Genomic DNA, 16226 nt, shown 5'->3' with positions numbered 1-16226 from the left:
CTAGAGAGAACTTTCACTTTGTTTGCTTGTTTGTTTCATTTTTAGTGGAGGTACTGGGGATTGAACCCAGGGCCCTGTGTGTGGGCTCTACCACTGAGCTATGCCTACTCCTTGAGAACTTTCATTTTAAATAGGCATGGAAGTTCTCAAGGAGTAGGCATAGCTCAGTGGTAGAGCCCACACACAGGGCCCTGGGTTCAATCCCCAGTACCTCCACTAAAAAAAAAACAACCCTCAGGATATAAACAATCTAAATAACCAGGTAGCCACCTGGATGGAGAGATAGAGAGAATCTTGCACATGTAAAGAGTGAATATACATTCACAAAAACTGGGACATTCAAGGTCTGTATATGAGGCAACAGAAAGTCTTAATAAATTCTAAAAAGAGCACATTTTCTCATCTCCAAGCATTAGGGATAGAAATCTATGATACAATGTTTTTTAAAAAGCCATTACTTTGAAAAAAAAATTGGAAAACACACTTCTAAATAGTCCATGAATTAAGTATAAAATCCTAATAGAACAAACCAAAATATTTATAATTAAGAAATAACAAAAGCATGGCATATTAAAACTTGTGATATGTAGCTAAAGCAAGATTTAGAGGGAGATTTATAGTCTTATATAAATATTAGAAAATAACAACAAAAATTCTGAAAATAAATGATCCTAAATGTTCAACTCTGGAAACCAGAAAAAGAACACCAGAGTAAACCCAAAGAATGTAGAAGGAACAAAATTACAACGGTAAAAGCAGGAATTAAAGCAATAGATAATTTTTTTTTTTAAGAATTGACATGATTTTAAAAATTAAAGGGAGATTCTTTGCAAAGTCTGGCAAGAATGAACTGCTGACTTCCTGGATCCCAGTCTCTCACCTGCCTCTCATTTACCCCAGGGATCCTCTTTACAAGCCTCTGTCGTGTGGGGGTATTTACGATTTAATTTTTTCTCTATTAGAGGAGAGCTGTGTTTAGAGCACGGGGGTTTTCTTTTGTACCTCTTTCCGTGGCACCCAGCACAGGGCGCGGGCTGGGTTACATTGGCTGTATTCAACCATGTCAGTTGAACGAATCAGTGTTAAAAAGGTTATATTACAGTACTCAGAGCTCTACAGCACGTGAGCTTTTCACAACGCACTTACTTTCCCCTACTTCATTTGACGTTTGCATCAGCCCTTAGCAACAATGAAGCAGAGGTTACTTTACGACTTTTTATAGATCATTTTGAAAATTTTATAGGCAAGAAAACCAAGGCTTGGAGAACGCATCCCTTCCAAGTGTCAGAACTGGAGCTACAACCCAGGTGTTTGAACACCAAATCTAGAGTCTTTCCCCCCACGTGGTGTTCCCACTGAGCCATAAAAAAACACAGTGGTTGCTATTCACCATTCTAGCCTCGCAAGACTTAGTTCTGAGGCAGGAAAGTTTGTTACATATAGAAGGAATTTCACCCTAAATGATTTGTTTATTATTTTTAAATATGGTATTTAAAGAAACATTCGCTCAGCCACAAGAAAAATGAGCCATTCAAAGAAGCTCGCCTTTGCGGCCACCTGGGAGCAGGGGACCGCGGGGCAAGGGCGCAGGGTGTCCAGGCAAAGGGGCTGGGTGAGTGCCGGGTAACCCTCCCGGATGAAACCTCCAGCCCAGAGAGAGCTCCTGGTAACAGATGCCCCGGCGGAATGCCGCCAGTTCCGGGGGGAAGGAGGGCTTCAAGCCGGCGCGTGCTCCTACTCCTGCTACTGTGCCGCTGTGGGCGTCGTCACTAGAGTAACAACAATCCTGGGAGGGCCTCCTTGTGCCTCTGACCTTACGCTCTTTTTCTGCTTCGGGGCGAGGCGGGGAGGGGGGTGGCGGTTTCCTCCGAGCCGCTCCCAAGGCTTTGGCCTGAGTTTCACCCTCATTCGCCCAATCATCTCCAAAAAATGCAGTCCAGCCCCGAAAAAGAGCTGCGCCTTGGGGGCGGCGGGGGTGTTGGAGAGGCTGTGGAAGATGACTGGACCCCCAGGGTTCGTAGCTGGGCGGCGGCCATGGCTGCCCGACGGCCATGGCTGCCTGAGGGCACGGCTTACGCCCAGCATCCGCACCCCTGCCTCCTTTTCGGCCTACCGCGATCAGTCCAGTCCCACTCCTTGCGCTATTAAAAATGCAACTTGGATCAGCAGCTTTTTATTTTTTATTTAAAAAATTTTAACAGCCTCAAACAGGCAACAACCTAAATGTCCTTTCGTAAAGAACTAAGTGATAAAGAATGGTGACTCGCAAGATCACTCATGTTATGCAGTGGTTAGGAAGACTCAAGTTGACCCAGGTGCGCTTGCATACAAAGACCCTTTAAGGTACAGTGAGTAAAAAGGCATGGTTTGCAGAAAAATTCTACAATACCGTTTTGTAAACAGCACATCTAACTGTGAGAAAGGCACTCCTAAAAAGTGTACTGGGGGAGTGAAGAGTGAATCTAAGTTAAAAAATTTTCTTAAATATTTAATATGTATTATAAAGATTTATTAAGTGTAATAAACATTCATATATGTGTGAACTTTTTTCAAAAAATAAACTTAATTTTTTAGAATAGTTTTAGATTTACAGAAAAATTGCAAATCGAGTTCTCGTAAACTCCAGTTTCTTCTATTATTAACATCTTTTATTAGCATGATGTTTTGCTACAATGAATGAGCCAATATTGATGCATTATGATTAATTAACCTCCATACTTTGTTCAGATTCCATCTACTGTCCTTTTTCCAGCATCGTATCCAGGATACCATGTTACTTTTAGTTTTTCTCCTTAGGCTTCTCTTGGCTGTGAAAGTGTGTGTGTCTCAGATTTTCTTGGTTTTGATGACCTTGACAATTTTGAGGAGTACTGGTCAAGTATTTCATAAAATATCCCTGAACCGGGATTTGTATCATATTTTTGTCATGACCTAAGGACGCCTGTGGTGTCCTTTGGCGAGAGATGGCCTGTAGCTTCCTCCAGGAGCTGGGAGAGGAAGCTCGCAGCCTGCGGGCCAAGACCTCTCTCACCTGGGGGCGGGACCGGGACCAGACCACGCCCATCGTTCAGCCCAGCCCCTCACCCAACCCCGCCTCCACCCCGTCCAGCCCCTGGCGCGCGGCTCCGCCCCGGGGCGTGTTGGGGCAGCGGGCCCGGGAGTTTTCCGACCCGCGGGCTCCTCCTCCCGCCCCGCCCAGACGGCTGCGGAACCCGCCGTCCCGAGCGCCCTGAGAGCGGGAGTGGGACAAAACTCGGGGCCAGTCCGAGGTTCCGCGCCCGGGACGCCTGCAGAGATAGCTGCTGCTGCCCGCGTCCCTGTTCGCCCCTCGCGGTCCCCCACCCCCGTGGCCAGTGGCCAGGTGAGTGAGGGTTCTCCGGGGCACAGGACGGGGCGGTGGCAGGGCGCCGCGGCCCCCTACAGGAAGCCCCGAGCCGCCCCGCTTCCCCTCCCGGCCCTGCGGCTTCCTGGTTGCATAGCATGGGGGGAAGGGGACGAGTGTCGGGCTTGTCCCGGACGGGCTGCGTCGGCCTGGCTGCCCAGCTCTGTCAGAGACGGGGGGTTGCCCTCCCTGTGGACTGGCGGTACACAGTCTGGGTCCTCCCACCTCCCCGCCCCGGGCCACGGGATTGTGCCGCTCTGCTTGGTTCAGGGGCTCAGCTGGCTGGGGCCGGCTTCAGACCGGGTGAACCTGCGACAAGAAGGCGACTGGCTAGTGCAGAGATGGCCAGTGGCCACGACCGCTTTGACTCCGCTGAGTTCTCGAGACTGCGTGTGTCCTTCCGGGAATGGCTTGTGCTGAGGCGAGCTAGTAGAGGAGGCTGCCTTCAGGAACTTTCCTCCGGAACTGGAAAGACAAATTCCTGGGAGCTGTTAGTGTTGGAGTTGATTTGTAAGGCACTTTATTTGAGAGAATGCGGGATCCATCCCAGGTGCTGTGTGTTTACCTGCTCTGCCTTTCCCCCATCTCCAACCTTGAGCTACAGTTTCAGGGAGGGGTTCTTGGACTTTTTCCACCCACCCTGGGCTCAATCCAGCCCCCTGAAGATTTAAAAAGGTAGAAACCTGTCTGTTGGCTTAAAGAAGAGTTGTGAAGTTCATCAGCTTGGGACTTTATAGAGGAGAAGCTAAGCCAGCCAGTTCCAACCGAACCTGGGAACGGTCTGCCAGGCACATTTCTGTCCCTGCCCTTCTAATCAGTGACCGTTCTTTGGAGATTGAGTGTTTTTGGACAGACCCAGCATATCTGTGGTGGCTGGCCATTCTGCCTTCCCTCCCTGCCTTCACTCTGCTTCCTGCGGCCTTGACCTGGGCTTGGAGTGGCCCTGTGAGGGGTGAGCCTCTGTCACACCCACCCCTCAGCAGGAACAAAAGCTTGCAGGGCAGTGCCAGGCTGAGTCCAGGAGCTGGACAGGCAGGGTGTGTTATCTTGCTCACTCTGGACTGGCTCTCATTGTGTTCCTTCAATCCTTCCTTGTTTCAGTCAGTTGTTGGGGATTCCGGGAGGATTAACAGGGCCCCTTCCCGCAAGGTACTCTCTGTGGTGTTCTTGACGAGAGAGGCCAGGGGAGGTGCCGGGGCAGTTAGCTGGCACCTTGGTACCTCAGGCTCCTGCATTCCTCCTGAATCTCACCTCTTACTAGTCTCCGAGCCTTGGTTTCCTCATCTTTAAGGTGGGGGTAATAATAATACCTACCTCACAGGGTTATTGTGAGGATTAAATGAGTTAATTATACTTAACGACCATACAGCTGGGGCATTGATCTGAACAGGTGGTAGCTGGTGCACCATACCCATGTGTCCAGGTGGACGTCACCCAGGTTAAACATAAAGCTCTCGGCAGAGCCTGGCGCAGAAGTAATCACCTGTAAGCGTCAGCAATACAATTATAATAATAACCATCACTCCCTTCATGCAGCTGAAGGTCCAGCCAAGTTGAACTGCTTTCCTTCTGACCCGTTCCTCTGTCTTAGCTCAGGCTGTTCTGCCCTCCAACCCTCATTTCTGCCCGTTATTCATCACCCTTCTGGGAGCCTTCCAGGTGCCTGCTCCGAGCAGAAAGGGACAAGACATGCTGGGAGCCCCCGCAGCCCTCCTCCTCCACTCCTTTGACACCACTTCTCGATACTGGCCTTGCAGTACTCATTGTATGGCCACACGTCTTATCTCTGCCCCGTCCTTGGTCTCTGGAGGGTGGGGGCTGTTTCTCATTCGTCTTTTGGTCTCAGAGCACCCAGGATGGACCTTGCCTAATGTAGGTATTCAGCAGATGTTATGCTGAGTGAAAGAGGCAGGCCAGGGAAGTAAAGTTTCCCTGTTGTTAAAATATTAGACCTTGGAAGCTGAATTTGGATAAGCAAAAAAAAAAAAGGTGGGGAGAGTGAGATGGAAGTTCTGAGTCCAGACTGAGAGGTGGGAGTAGGAACTGACTGAGAGGCCAAGTAGCAGCTCCCTTTGATTCCTTTCTGTTTCCAGGGCCAGGATAGTAGACAGGGCTCATCCTGGATTGCTGTACCTAGAAGGTCAAGATCGATTAGTGATGCCTTGGCCATGTGATTTGAGGAGGCTGGGTATTTTGGGATGATAGGAGTGAGAATTGAGCCAAAAATAGGTGAGTGTGGGTTTTTCTTGGGAATTCACTGCAGAATAGAGGGGGTGAGGGGAAGCCAGTGCGGGCAGGAGGTGAGCGTAGAAACGGAATCTGTGCTGACGGCTGGATGTTCAGAGGACCCAGGGCCTCTCTGGAGCTCCCGCTCCTTCTTCCTGGGTCACCTATTCCTTCCTCTTCTCAGCTGCCATCCCTTCCCCCTCAAGCCTGAAGCAGTCCCTGGCACTTGGTCCTGGGGGGGGGGAGGGCACTGGTGAAGATTCTGTGTGTAGGTGTGCTGTGCAGTCACAGCCAAGCAGACCGACTCCAGTTTCTCTGGATTTTTCTGTACAGCACCTGTGAACCCACTGCCTGCAGAACATCAGCAATTTGAGGGGTACCTAGATAGGAAAGCTCTTAGGGGAAATGAAAAAACTGGAATTTCCTTGTTGCGAATTTGCATTTTTAAAAAGAGTTGTTGAAATTCATTGGAGCTTTCTAATAACTCCTGAAACCATACCACATTACACTTGCTGACCCTGATTCAGGTACCCCACGAATTAAAGGGGTGACATCACGTGGTGGTTTGTGTTTGGGAGGATCCTGACAGTGTAGCCTGAACAGTGACTGGCTTTGCTCCTGACGTGAGAAAGTAATGGGTGAGGACAACCGAGGGGTCAAAAGACAGAGTGTTCATCCCTGCTGGGTACCCTGGTAAAGCCACAGAGCCACACAGAGTCCCAGTGTTCTAGATGGTAAAAATGCCCACCTCAGGTGGTTGTTTGCAGAATCTGGTGAGAAGATGTTTGTAAAAGGGGTTTGAGATCAGTGAGAGGGTGGTGATGGCGATGGCGATGGCGATATCTTGGGTGTGTTCCTTCGAGGAACCTTGAAGCTGGGGGTGGAGTGTGCAGGTGGCTGATTCCTGGCTCTGTGATCTCTTAGGGTCTAGTCTTCCAGGGGCTTTTGCTTCTGAAGTTTCCGCTGCCTTAGCAGAGAAATAGGGGAGGAATTGCTCCTGAAATTGAGAGGGAAGTCAGGTACCTCCAGCCCTTACCTATAGTGTGGGGAGAGGCTGGCTTGGAGGACAGTGAGATGGAAAGCAATCTGAGTGAGGGACAGGGAGACACTCAGAGGCTCATAACAGGGAGGCGGTGGGAGCATAGGGCTGACGAAACCTGGGCAGTGGCATCCCTGGGGGTAAAGGGTGTGTATGGGGGCGGTGCTGGTGATAGCGCATGCGAGCTTGCTTGTGTCCTCCTAAAAGGTCACAGCTATTTTAGGAAGCTGTGACAAGGGATGTTTCTATTGGACTCAGCATTAGTGAGTACCCACTGGTTGCCTAGCCCTGTGCTGTGAGCACAAAAGCAGAGGCCACCCCCACTAGGTTGTCCCCTGGCTGCTCTGTAGTGCAAATGTAAAATAATTTGTTCAACCTTTCCCTTGTTGATGGGTATGGAGACTGTTGACTGTTTTTATAATTTGAAACAGTGTTGGAGTAAACAATCTATAGGATCCTGTTTGGAATGTTGAATGTATTTATTTATGAGGAAGAGTTGCCGTTTTTATGATACTAAGTTTTCCAAATCAGGGACAGGTTACAGGCCTTGGAATATAGAATGTCTTTACTAAATATTAAGAATGGGATTCTATATGTGTAAGCACATTTGACTGTCCTTTATGATTGGATTACCGCATTCTGTTGATTCTTATTTTGTGGTTGGCTTTATTCCTTTGATAACTATGTAAGTTTAAAAAGCTAAAGATCTAATCTGCTCTTAGAAACAATAATTAGTACATATACGAAAACTAAAAAAAAGTGCAATATACTGTTTATATGTATTTACATGCAATATAATGTGCATGTGCAGTCGAACTATAATAATTCTACATAATAAAACTGGAAGAAAAAAAAAAGAAATAAAAAGAGACAGATCCGAAAGGCTTTGCCAGTGAATTGGTCACATATGGAGAGGAAAAGGAAGAAATTAGTGTTGAAACCTAACGTTTTAACCCTAGCAAATGGGTGAAAAAGGATATGAATTACTAAGGTAGGAAAAACAGGAGTATTTCGTAAGAGAAAATAGAAGTTTAAAAAGCAAAAGTATTGATTTTTAAAATAAATACTTTTAGTTTTCTGAAAAAAAAAAAAAGAATGGGATTCTAACTGGATATGCTGGAAAGCTCTCTGTATATACCTCATGTAATATATGTCACATAATTTGGAAATTATTCCTAAATAATTTTTTTGTATTCTTTCTACCTGTTTTTCTGTTTGTTGGTCATTAATTTCAACCTTTATCATTATTCCTTTCTTCTTACTTTTGGCTTATTTTGTTGCTCTACTTTTAACTAATTGGTTCATTTATTTTTAGTCTTTTATTCTAATGAAAAAAGCACATGAAGCTCAACATTTTCTTCTGAGTACAACAGTAGCCGACTGGCCTTGGTATGAAATGCTCACCTTTCCATAGCTTTCTAGTTATTATGTAGATAAGTTTTGATCCAAGGACTTATTAGAAGGTGGCATCCTGAATTTCTCAGTAGTTTTGTCGGGGGTATGATCCTATTTTAATGTTTGCTAACTTTATTGGGTTATGATTAGTGACTGTGATTGGCAAAATCTCTTGTCGGGCTGTGTTAAGATTTTCTTTGTGGCCAGCTACACAATCAATATGAAAAAGTGCATGGGCTTGTATTCTCTGTGGACACAGACTTCAGAGACATCTGTGATCTTGAGGTTGCCCTCTTCGGCTTTGCTTATCGATCTATCAAATTCTGAGAGCTGGATCTGAAATTCTCATTTTAATCTATTTTAAAATCAAGGTCAATTTATATTTGTTCTGGATTTACGGATTTGGCGTGCATGTTTGATATATGCAAGTTTATCAAGCTTGTCTTTGTGAATTATACCTGGGGTCATTTGTTGCTTATTGTTTTTGGCCTTTGGCCCTAAATTCCATATAATCTGTGTTTTAGGAGTGTATATCGCCAAGAATCTGGGAGAATCCCTTATTCTATACAGTCCTAAAATTATTAACTCAGTGCATTTTATAAGATAGTGAGTGAAAGGCTCAGAAATGTACAGGCAGCAGGCAGTCAGAGAGTTAAGCCATGTCCTTTAGTGTCCACTCAGGGTCATGCAGAGTGGTAGTAATAAGGCCCCTGCCTGCCTCTCAGCGCCCCGATTATTGTGAGCTCCCCATCCTTGCCTGTCCCAGTGTTTCCCACGAAAGCCAGGTTTTTAGGAGGGATGGATAAAAAGATCTGCCTGCAGAGCCCAGGGCCAGGCCTGGGTACCATGCCCTTACAGTTGGTTCCCACTCCCTGCCCCCCATGCCTTACGTCCAAGGAGATGGACAGCTCTGACTTGCAGTTACACGTTTCCTTCCTCATTTGCGGCAGCAAGGTGGACTTGCTCTTTTTTCCCAAGGGATATGACAGAATAGTACACAAAAATGTCCCAGGGCCAGATGTCGGATATAAAGACCTGGGTCCCAAGTCTTACGCTTTTTTCTATGCTTGTGCTTTAAGTCACGCAAACTATTTTCAAGAGACTGGAATGGCCTAAGCCTTGTGGACCCATGAAATCCTGGCGAGCAGGTTTTCAAGTTCTGTGTTTCCAGATAAAGGCAAATGGCCAACAAATGGCTGGAAAAAACCCTTAGCCTGCGGAGGCAGGATTATTGGGAAGTCCTCAACATGTTTTTAATATTGGTATTTCCATTTCTAGTTTTTCTATGTATTTTTCTAATATGTCTTTGCCTTAATTTTTAATTTTTCTTTCTCACTTATAAAAAGTTTCTCTTGTAATCAGCACATGACTGGGAGGTGGGGGGAGATGGTAGAAGGCAGTGATAATAACAACAAGCTGAATTTGGTAGTTTCTGTCTTTGGTAGAGAATTCAGCGTCTTATTTTCTGTTTATTGTTTATTATACTTAAGTGATATTTCTGTCCTGATTTCTGCTGTCTTGGTTAAGTTTCTCATCATTCCTCTTCCCCACCTACCTGCATTAGGATTCAAGATTGGTCGTGATTTAAGAGAGGAGTTTCTCTCTTTCTACAGAAATTGGAATCCAGGGTTAATAAGTGTCTGTTCTATGAGGTTGTCCAGGCATCAGGCTGCTTACGTAAAGTCGCTCCCAGCATTCTCCAGGGCTTTGGTTTTCAAACTTGAGCATGTTTAATAATAACCTAGCGGGTCTGTTAAAATAGATTCCTGGGCCCCACCCCTAGATGTTCTGATTTAGGAGGTCTGTGGTAACGCCCGAGAAATTGCACTTCTGATGGGCGCCCAGGTTGTGCTGATGCTGTCAGTCTGGGGCCCACACGGGTGGTGGTGCTGCTCTAGGTGTTTCCCATACCTGCTCGGCCCGGAACAGCTGACTTCCTGACAGGCCCTGCCTAGCTGCCAGGGATGCTCAGAAACACGGTCCGTATTTGGGGCTGCCCGTGCCAGGCTGCAGCGAATGTTCTGTTATGGAAGCAAAAGGGGGCAGATGGTTGGGGAGGCGGAGCAACCAGAAGTTTCTGGAACACCACCCACTGCTGTTCTCAACCAGAAACCATGACTGTGCTTGTCAGTTTTGCCATTGGCTAAGGCAGCCTTCCTCGGGTTGGGAAAGGGGACTGGTGTCTCATGACAGTGGCAGGCCAGCAGGCAGTGCAAGGCACCACAGCCTCCGGGCCCGTGGGCTGGTGACTGGACAGGCACGTCGCTGCTGCTACTTTGCCGATGCTCTGAGGGTCATCGCTGCTTCCAGGCTGTTCCCGATAGTCCAGTCTGGCAGCCGTGCATCCTGCCACTTGGAGCCACCTCCTGATCTTGGCCCCTTGGGATGGGGATGGGGGTGTTTCCCTCCAAGACCCAGCTTTGGGATGGAGAGTATTCTACTGTGCTTTCTCCTCCCAACTCACCTTCCTCAGCTCCAAGTGTTACACATCCAGGTGTTGACCATCTCCATGAGACCCTGGGGGCAGAGGCCACATGAACCCTGAACTGAGCTGGGCTGATGGTCAGCGAGGCTCCTAATTCCCCATACAGATCGTAACAAGTGGCCACCAACCACTGCTCTCTGCTGTTGTTAACTCACGGGGGAGCCTGGGGAGATGCAGTGCCCCCGAAGATGATGCCTTCTCTGCGGATGATCGTGTGGGGCTTTAGCGGGAGGCAGCAGGGTCCCTTTCTCATTCTGGCTTTCCCAGGATAGCCTTTACGTTTCTGAGGCCATTCTCCAGCCCTGGAAGGTGGAATGGCACCCGGAAGTATGTGAGTTGCGGGGAGCTGGCCTGGGCTGTGATGCATTGGCCTGGAGGTCGAGAAAGGCGGTTGAGTCTTTGTCCTGCCCCAGCTGGTCCTGGGACCCCAGGCGGGCCTGCTCCCCAGGACTCGGCTCCCACTCTGGAAAATAAGCTGGTTGAAGCAGAGGATCTTCTGAAGGCCCCTTCCAGCTCTGATGTTGTAGGATTTCTGTGTAATCCAGGGGCCAGTGCACTGGGAATTGGCTTTATTCCTAAGAGGTGTCTTTTTGAACCTGCTTGCTCAAGTTCAGCCCCTTGGTGGGGCCTGGGCACTGGCCCGTTGCCTCTCTCCCTGCCTCCTTTGCCTGGAGCTTCTCCAGGCCGGGCCACCCCAGGTTACAGCCTCGGGGGGCAGTTTGAGGCACTGCCTGGCTAATGATTGGCGTGGGTTCCAGCTATTCTTGATTCCTGGGTGTGGGCTGGTGGGGGGGGCGGTTGAATGTTTAACAGCACATTGCGTAGGTTTTTGTTCAGTGCCAGGGAAAGCACGGTCAGGGCTGGTGGAGTGCTGCCCAGGGGCTTGACGGCACCTGCCACCCACAGCTCAGAGGTGAGGCGGTGCCCCAGCAGAGTCAGGGATGTTCCGACGCCTCTCACATCCCTTGAGGTCTGGCCTTGTCATGGGAGGGGAACGTCTGACATAAGTTCTCTCTGCCCCCAGAATTCCTGGCGCCTCTGTACCAGAAACTCTGACCAAAGAGGTCGTTGGAACAGGTGCCACCAGGATGTGAAAGAGATGAGTCAGGGTCCACTGGTGTCCTGTCGGTATGTGTCAGGGACCTCGCCGTGCCCTGCCCCGTGGAGGAGGAGAGGAGAGCCCTGTCCTACAGCCCAGGCACTGACTCTCTTGCTGGGAGGCCTGGAAAAAAATAATTTTCGCATCTGGCTTAAAGGCAGGCCAGGATCGAACTCGGCTTAAGGAAGGTGTAAAGGAGACAAGGACAGGCTGCTTTAGGATCAGAAATCCTGAAGATGGGAAGTGCTGAGGTATCGGCTTGGCTGAGCTACAGACATGCATTTCCTGCATTCTTTCCAGCACCTGGAGACCTCTAGGGACCTTCTGTTTTCTTGCAATGCACAGTGTCACTCTTGGCCCAGGGCCCTTTGGCAGGCCTTAGGCTCCCCCCTCCACAGGGGCCAGCCCCACCTGAGCTCTGAGAGAGCATCTTCTCCAGCATGATCTGTAGGCTCTCGCGGGGATTTCTTTTCAGCTTCCAGCTGAACAAGGCTGTCTGGGGACTTTGTCACCATTAGAAGAGTGGCCCTCGATGAGTGCTATTTGAAGCACTGCATTCTAGGCAGGGCAGGAGTGCTCAGCCACTTGGAGCTGGAATAGATACTCTCTCAAGTCTTCTAGGTTTGAAAGACTGGGCCTTTCCAAAGGCAGCTAGACTGTCCCAGGACTGGGCAGTATCAGGGCCTCCCTGATAGAGGCCCGGGGACTCCCTGCTGCCTTTAGACCTTTAGTCTGGCCTGCCACCCATCTCCCCGCAATTTGTTGTGAGAGAGGAGCTGTGACTGACTTGCGGATGAAGGTGAGATGGCTCATCCCATCTTACATGGCAGGGCCCTGGGTGAATGCCTGTTCCATTCATTACAAATACAGGAGCTTGCAGGGACAGACCAGGTAGGGACTAGTGGGCAGCCAGAGCAGGCACCTGGGATGCAGGCGCAGCAGCTGCAGCCCTCACTGTGTGCCACCACGTGGGGATGTGGAACCCTTGTTACCAGGACTCCTATTTTTTTAATTTAAAACAAAATTTAAATTGGAGAGTCTCTTTTGCAGCCTCATCCCGCCCCTCCCCACAACAAAATAAATGTTTGTGAACTCCAGAACCTCCAGGGAGCTCCAGGTTCTGGGCAGCACAAGTTGACAGCCACAGATCCCTCGCAGGCTCACTCGTTTAAGGGCGAGGGAGAGATACAGGGGGGAGCCTTAGGTTTGCCAGGGCCCATCAGAGAGAAGCTGGTGTCCTCCCACCTCTCCTCCCTGCTCTCAAAGAGCCATTTCCTGAGTCTCAGCCTTAATCTCCATTCTGCCTGGAAGTGGCTCTTAAACACATTCTGGGTATTATCCTGAAACTGCTCTTTTGTGTTTATCTCCCTAGCTAGAGGGAAAGCCTGGTGCAGGCCCGGACTTTATTTTCCCTCCTGTGCCACAGGGAGTGTAGCCCAGAGTGCTGGGTACCTCTCTGAGCCCAGAGATGGAATTAGTGTAAAGATAATGAAACTTAAGCTTCAGGTTCAAATCCTCAAACCACCCCACCCCCATCACTTGCATGTGGCCCTTCCAAGGCTGTGGGAGGGGCCCTAGCAGGGAATTCACAAAGTCATGTAGTTTTGTAGAATTTGCAAAAAAGTCTTCTAAATCAGCTGCTTAAAGAGGGCTCCTAAGATTATGTAGGCTTCAGGCTCCACAAAATCTGGACCTCCCTCTAGAGATGCTGGTGAAAATCCAGGGATTGGCTGGGGTCCTGCCTTTTGGACAGTGGGCTCTTGGCTTGGGGTCAGGAAGTGGTGGGAGTCCTGAGCCAGCCCTGGGAGGCTCTTGCTTTGTCACCTGGGCCTGTCACTTCCCCTCTCTGGTTGTCAGTTTCTCCATTTGTGACAGGGATGCTGAGGTGGGGTGGGAGTGAACTGAGTCATCTCTAGGGCTGCGTGACCTCTGGTGTCCCAGTTGCTTGGTCCTAGCTGGCTGGGCATGATCATCCCGCCCTCACATCACACTGCCCACATTTCCCCTCCCGAGAATATTTGCATTGCTGGCTGGGTGTGTCTGGGCTGTCCACACAGAACACACTCACAGGCCCCAGGTCTCACCATGGTGATTCATGTTGACTGATAATACAAGCAAGCAAAGCTTTATTGAGCTCTTATTCCCAGGAGATGTGAGCTCCGGGTTTCTCTCTCCCTTCTCGGGTGGAGTGGGTTTTTTTTGTGGCCTTGGGTTTATTGCTTCCCGTGTCTTAGAAAGCTTGCGGAGTGAGGTAGACTTGTGCACTGATCTCTTACACAGAGAGAGCAGAGGCCTTTTCAGACAGAACCCTGTGGAAGGATGGAGGATGGGGGAATGAAGAGGAGCAGTGGTTGCTGTGTGTATTCATTCTCTGTTGCCACTGCAACAGATTATATATATTTAGTGGCTTAAAGCCACACAGCTTTTCTGTGTAGTAAAATATGCACCTCATAAAGTTTATCATTTAAATCACGTTTAGGTATGCAGTTCACTGGCATTAAGTATATTCACATTACTGTGCAACCACCACCACCACTCAGCTCCAGAACTTTGCATCTTTCAAAACTGAGACTCCGTTTCCATTAAACACTAACCCCTCCCATTCTACTCTTCCCCCAGCCCCTCCCTGGCACCCACCATTCTGCTGTCTCTGAATCTGACTACTCAGGTGCCTCATATAAGTGGAATTATGTAGTGCTTATCTTTCTGTGGCTTATTTCACTCAGCATACGTCCTCAAGTTTCAGCCCCGTTGAGGCATGTGTCAGAATTCCCTTCCTTTTCAAGGTTGCATACTATTCTGTTGTGGATACACCACATTTTGTTTATCCACTCATCTGTCGATGGGCATTTGGGCTGTTGTGAATAATAACTGCCGTGAACATTGGTGTGCCAATATGTTTGAGTCCAGCTTTTAGTTCTTTTGGGTACAGACCCAGTAGGGGAATTACTGGGTCATATGCTTCATTTTTTGAGGAACCACCCTACTGTTTGCCACTGTGGCTACAGTGTTTTAGCACATGACTTTTCTGTTGTGCGTTTTTGTCTAGTGCATCTCCTGGTGTTTATTGGCAGGGTTATAGGTTCCAGGTTTTTCCTGGAAGCTTTTGGGGAGAGTTTGTTTCCTTGTCTTCAGCTTCTAGAGACTGTCTTCTGCACCCCTTGGCTTCTGGCCGTCTTCCTGCATGGGTGGAATCCCAGTCACACTTCTTATGTTCTTTTTCATCTTAATTTTTCCTTATTCTTTCCTTTCATCCTTAACACAGCCTGGAAATGACTCATGGGCCCACCTGGATAATCCAGGGTAATCTCCCCATCTTGAGGGTAGTAACCTTAATCGCATCTGCAAAGCCCCTTTGTCATGTAGGGCAACATAGGCACAGATTCTGGGGGATCAGGGTGCCAGCTGTCTGTTGGGAATATTTTTGATGGATCTAATCAAGGAACCCGATGGTGCCTTGACCTCGGGCTTTGAAGAGCGCTCCCCTCTCCCCCTTCCCAACCTTGACCTGAAGCACTTGTGACCATAACAACTGGTTAGGCTCCCCGCCTCACTGTGTGGGCTGGACACCTGGTAGACACTGAAAAGGTGTGGATGTATGTTCAGGGTGTTTGATGACCCTTTCCCCCACTTTCTAAACATCAGAGCCTGCCCTCTTTAGCCACTTGTGAGAGTACAACACTGGCAGAGTTGATCACAGTGGAGAGAACTGTCTATACTTTACAAAGGTCTTCCCTGTTCTTACTTCATTCAGTCCTCACAGTAACTCCAAGGTAGGTGGACAGGTCATACCTTTGCAGACAACTTGGAGATTCAGAGAGGTTAGTTGTCCTGCAAATGTCACACAGCAAGTGGTGGTGTTAGGACCCAGACCCTAGCTATCCTAGGCTAATGCTTCTTAGGGAGTAAGTTAAAATTAACTGAGTATCTGCTATATGCTAATAAGCTACGTGGTGAATAGGTTTATATGTATGTATCAGTGCATTAGACCCTCACCACCACATAGTAAGATGGATGTATTTTCCCCAGTTTTATAGGTAAGGAGAAAGGCTAAAAGAAGTCAAGCCACATGCCCAAGGCCACTCAGCCGGCAAGTGGTAGAGCTAGAATTGGACCCATTGTCGTTGGTCTCCAGACCCTGTGTATTGCCCTGGCTGCCCAGCAGCAATGTTAGAAGATGCTATCTGGGCTGTGTGGGCTGTAGATAAAATTCACAGGACAGAGCTGAGAAGTCTCTTGTGACTGCCCTGTGATGTTTGTGACTCTCGATGAGGGAGTGTATGTTGCGGGAAGACGGTGGAACTGGTTTAGAGTGTGGGAAAGAGAGTAACTGGGAATGGTAGAAGGCCCTGCAGAGAACCTGGGACTGGATGTTATGAGACCCAGTGATAACTTAGGCTGTGTGCCCTGGATGAGCTGCCCACCTTCCCCTTCCCCACCAGACAAAGGAAGGGTTTAGAGAAGGAGCTCCCCAAGTTCCCTTCCAACTGAGCTGCTGACAGGTTGCGTTGTACAGACAGTACCTGTCGCCGGGCTTGGAGTGGGGTGCACTCCGGTAGGCCCAGGCGATCCTGGAGAAGCTGCACTTGGGTTGGACTGT

The 16226-nt window shown here is 48.7% G+C and overlaps 1 protein-coding gene across 2 annotated transcripts in view; it reads left to right on the top strand.

Annotated features, from left to right (window-relative positions):
- Positions 1-3156: 3156 nt before the first annotated feature.
- ANXA11 (annexin A11) overlaps positions 3157-16226 on the top strand; it is a 38161-nt gene continuing 25091 nt past the window's right edge. The window contains exon 1 of one of the 2 annotated variants that reach the window (XM_031461059.2): positions 3157-3361. The gene's annotated coding sequence lies outside the window, so the exon portion shown is untranslated. The remainder of the gene's footprint in view (positions 3362-16226) is intronic. The other variant, XM_064487991.1, reaches the window with a different exon arrangement.

This window comes from Camelus dromedarius, chromosome 8 (genome assembly GCF_036321535.1).
Source record: "Camelus dromedarius isolate mCamDro1 chromosome 8, mCamDro1.pat, whole genome shotgun sequence".
In the NCBI taxonomy this organism is placed as follows: Eukaryota; Metazoa; Chordata; class Mammalia; order Artiodactyla; family Camelidae; genus Camelus; species Camelus dromedarius.
The sequence above is the reverse complement of the archived record's forward strand: the minus strand, read 5'-3'. Positions and strand labels throughout refer to the sequence as shown.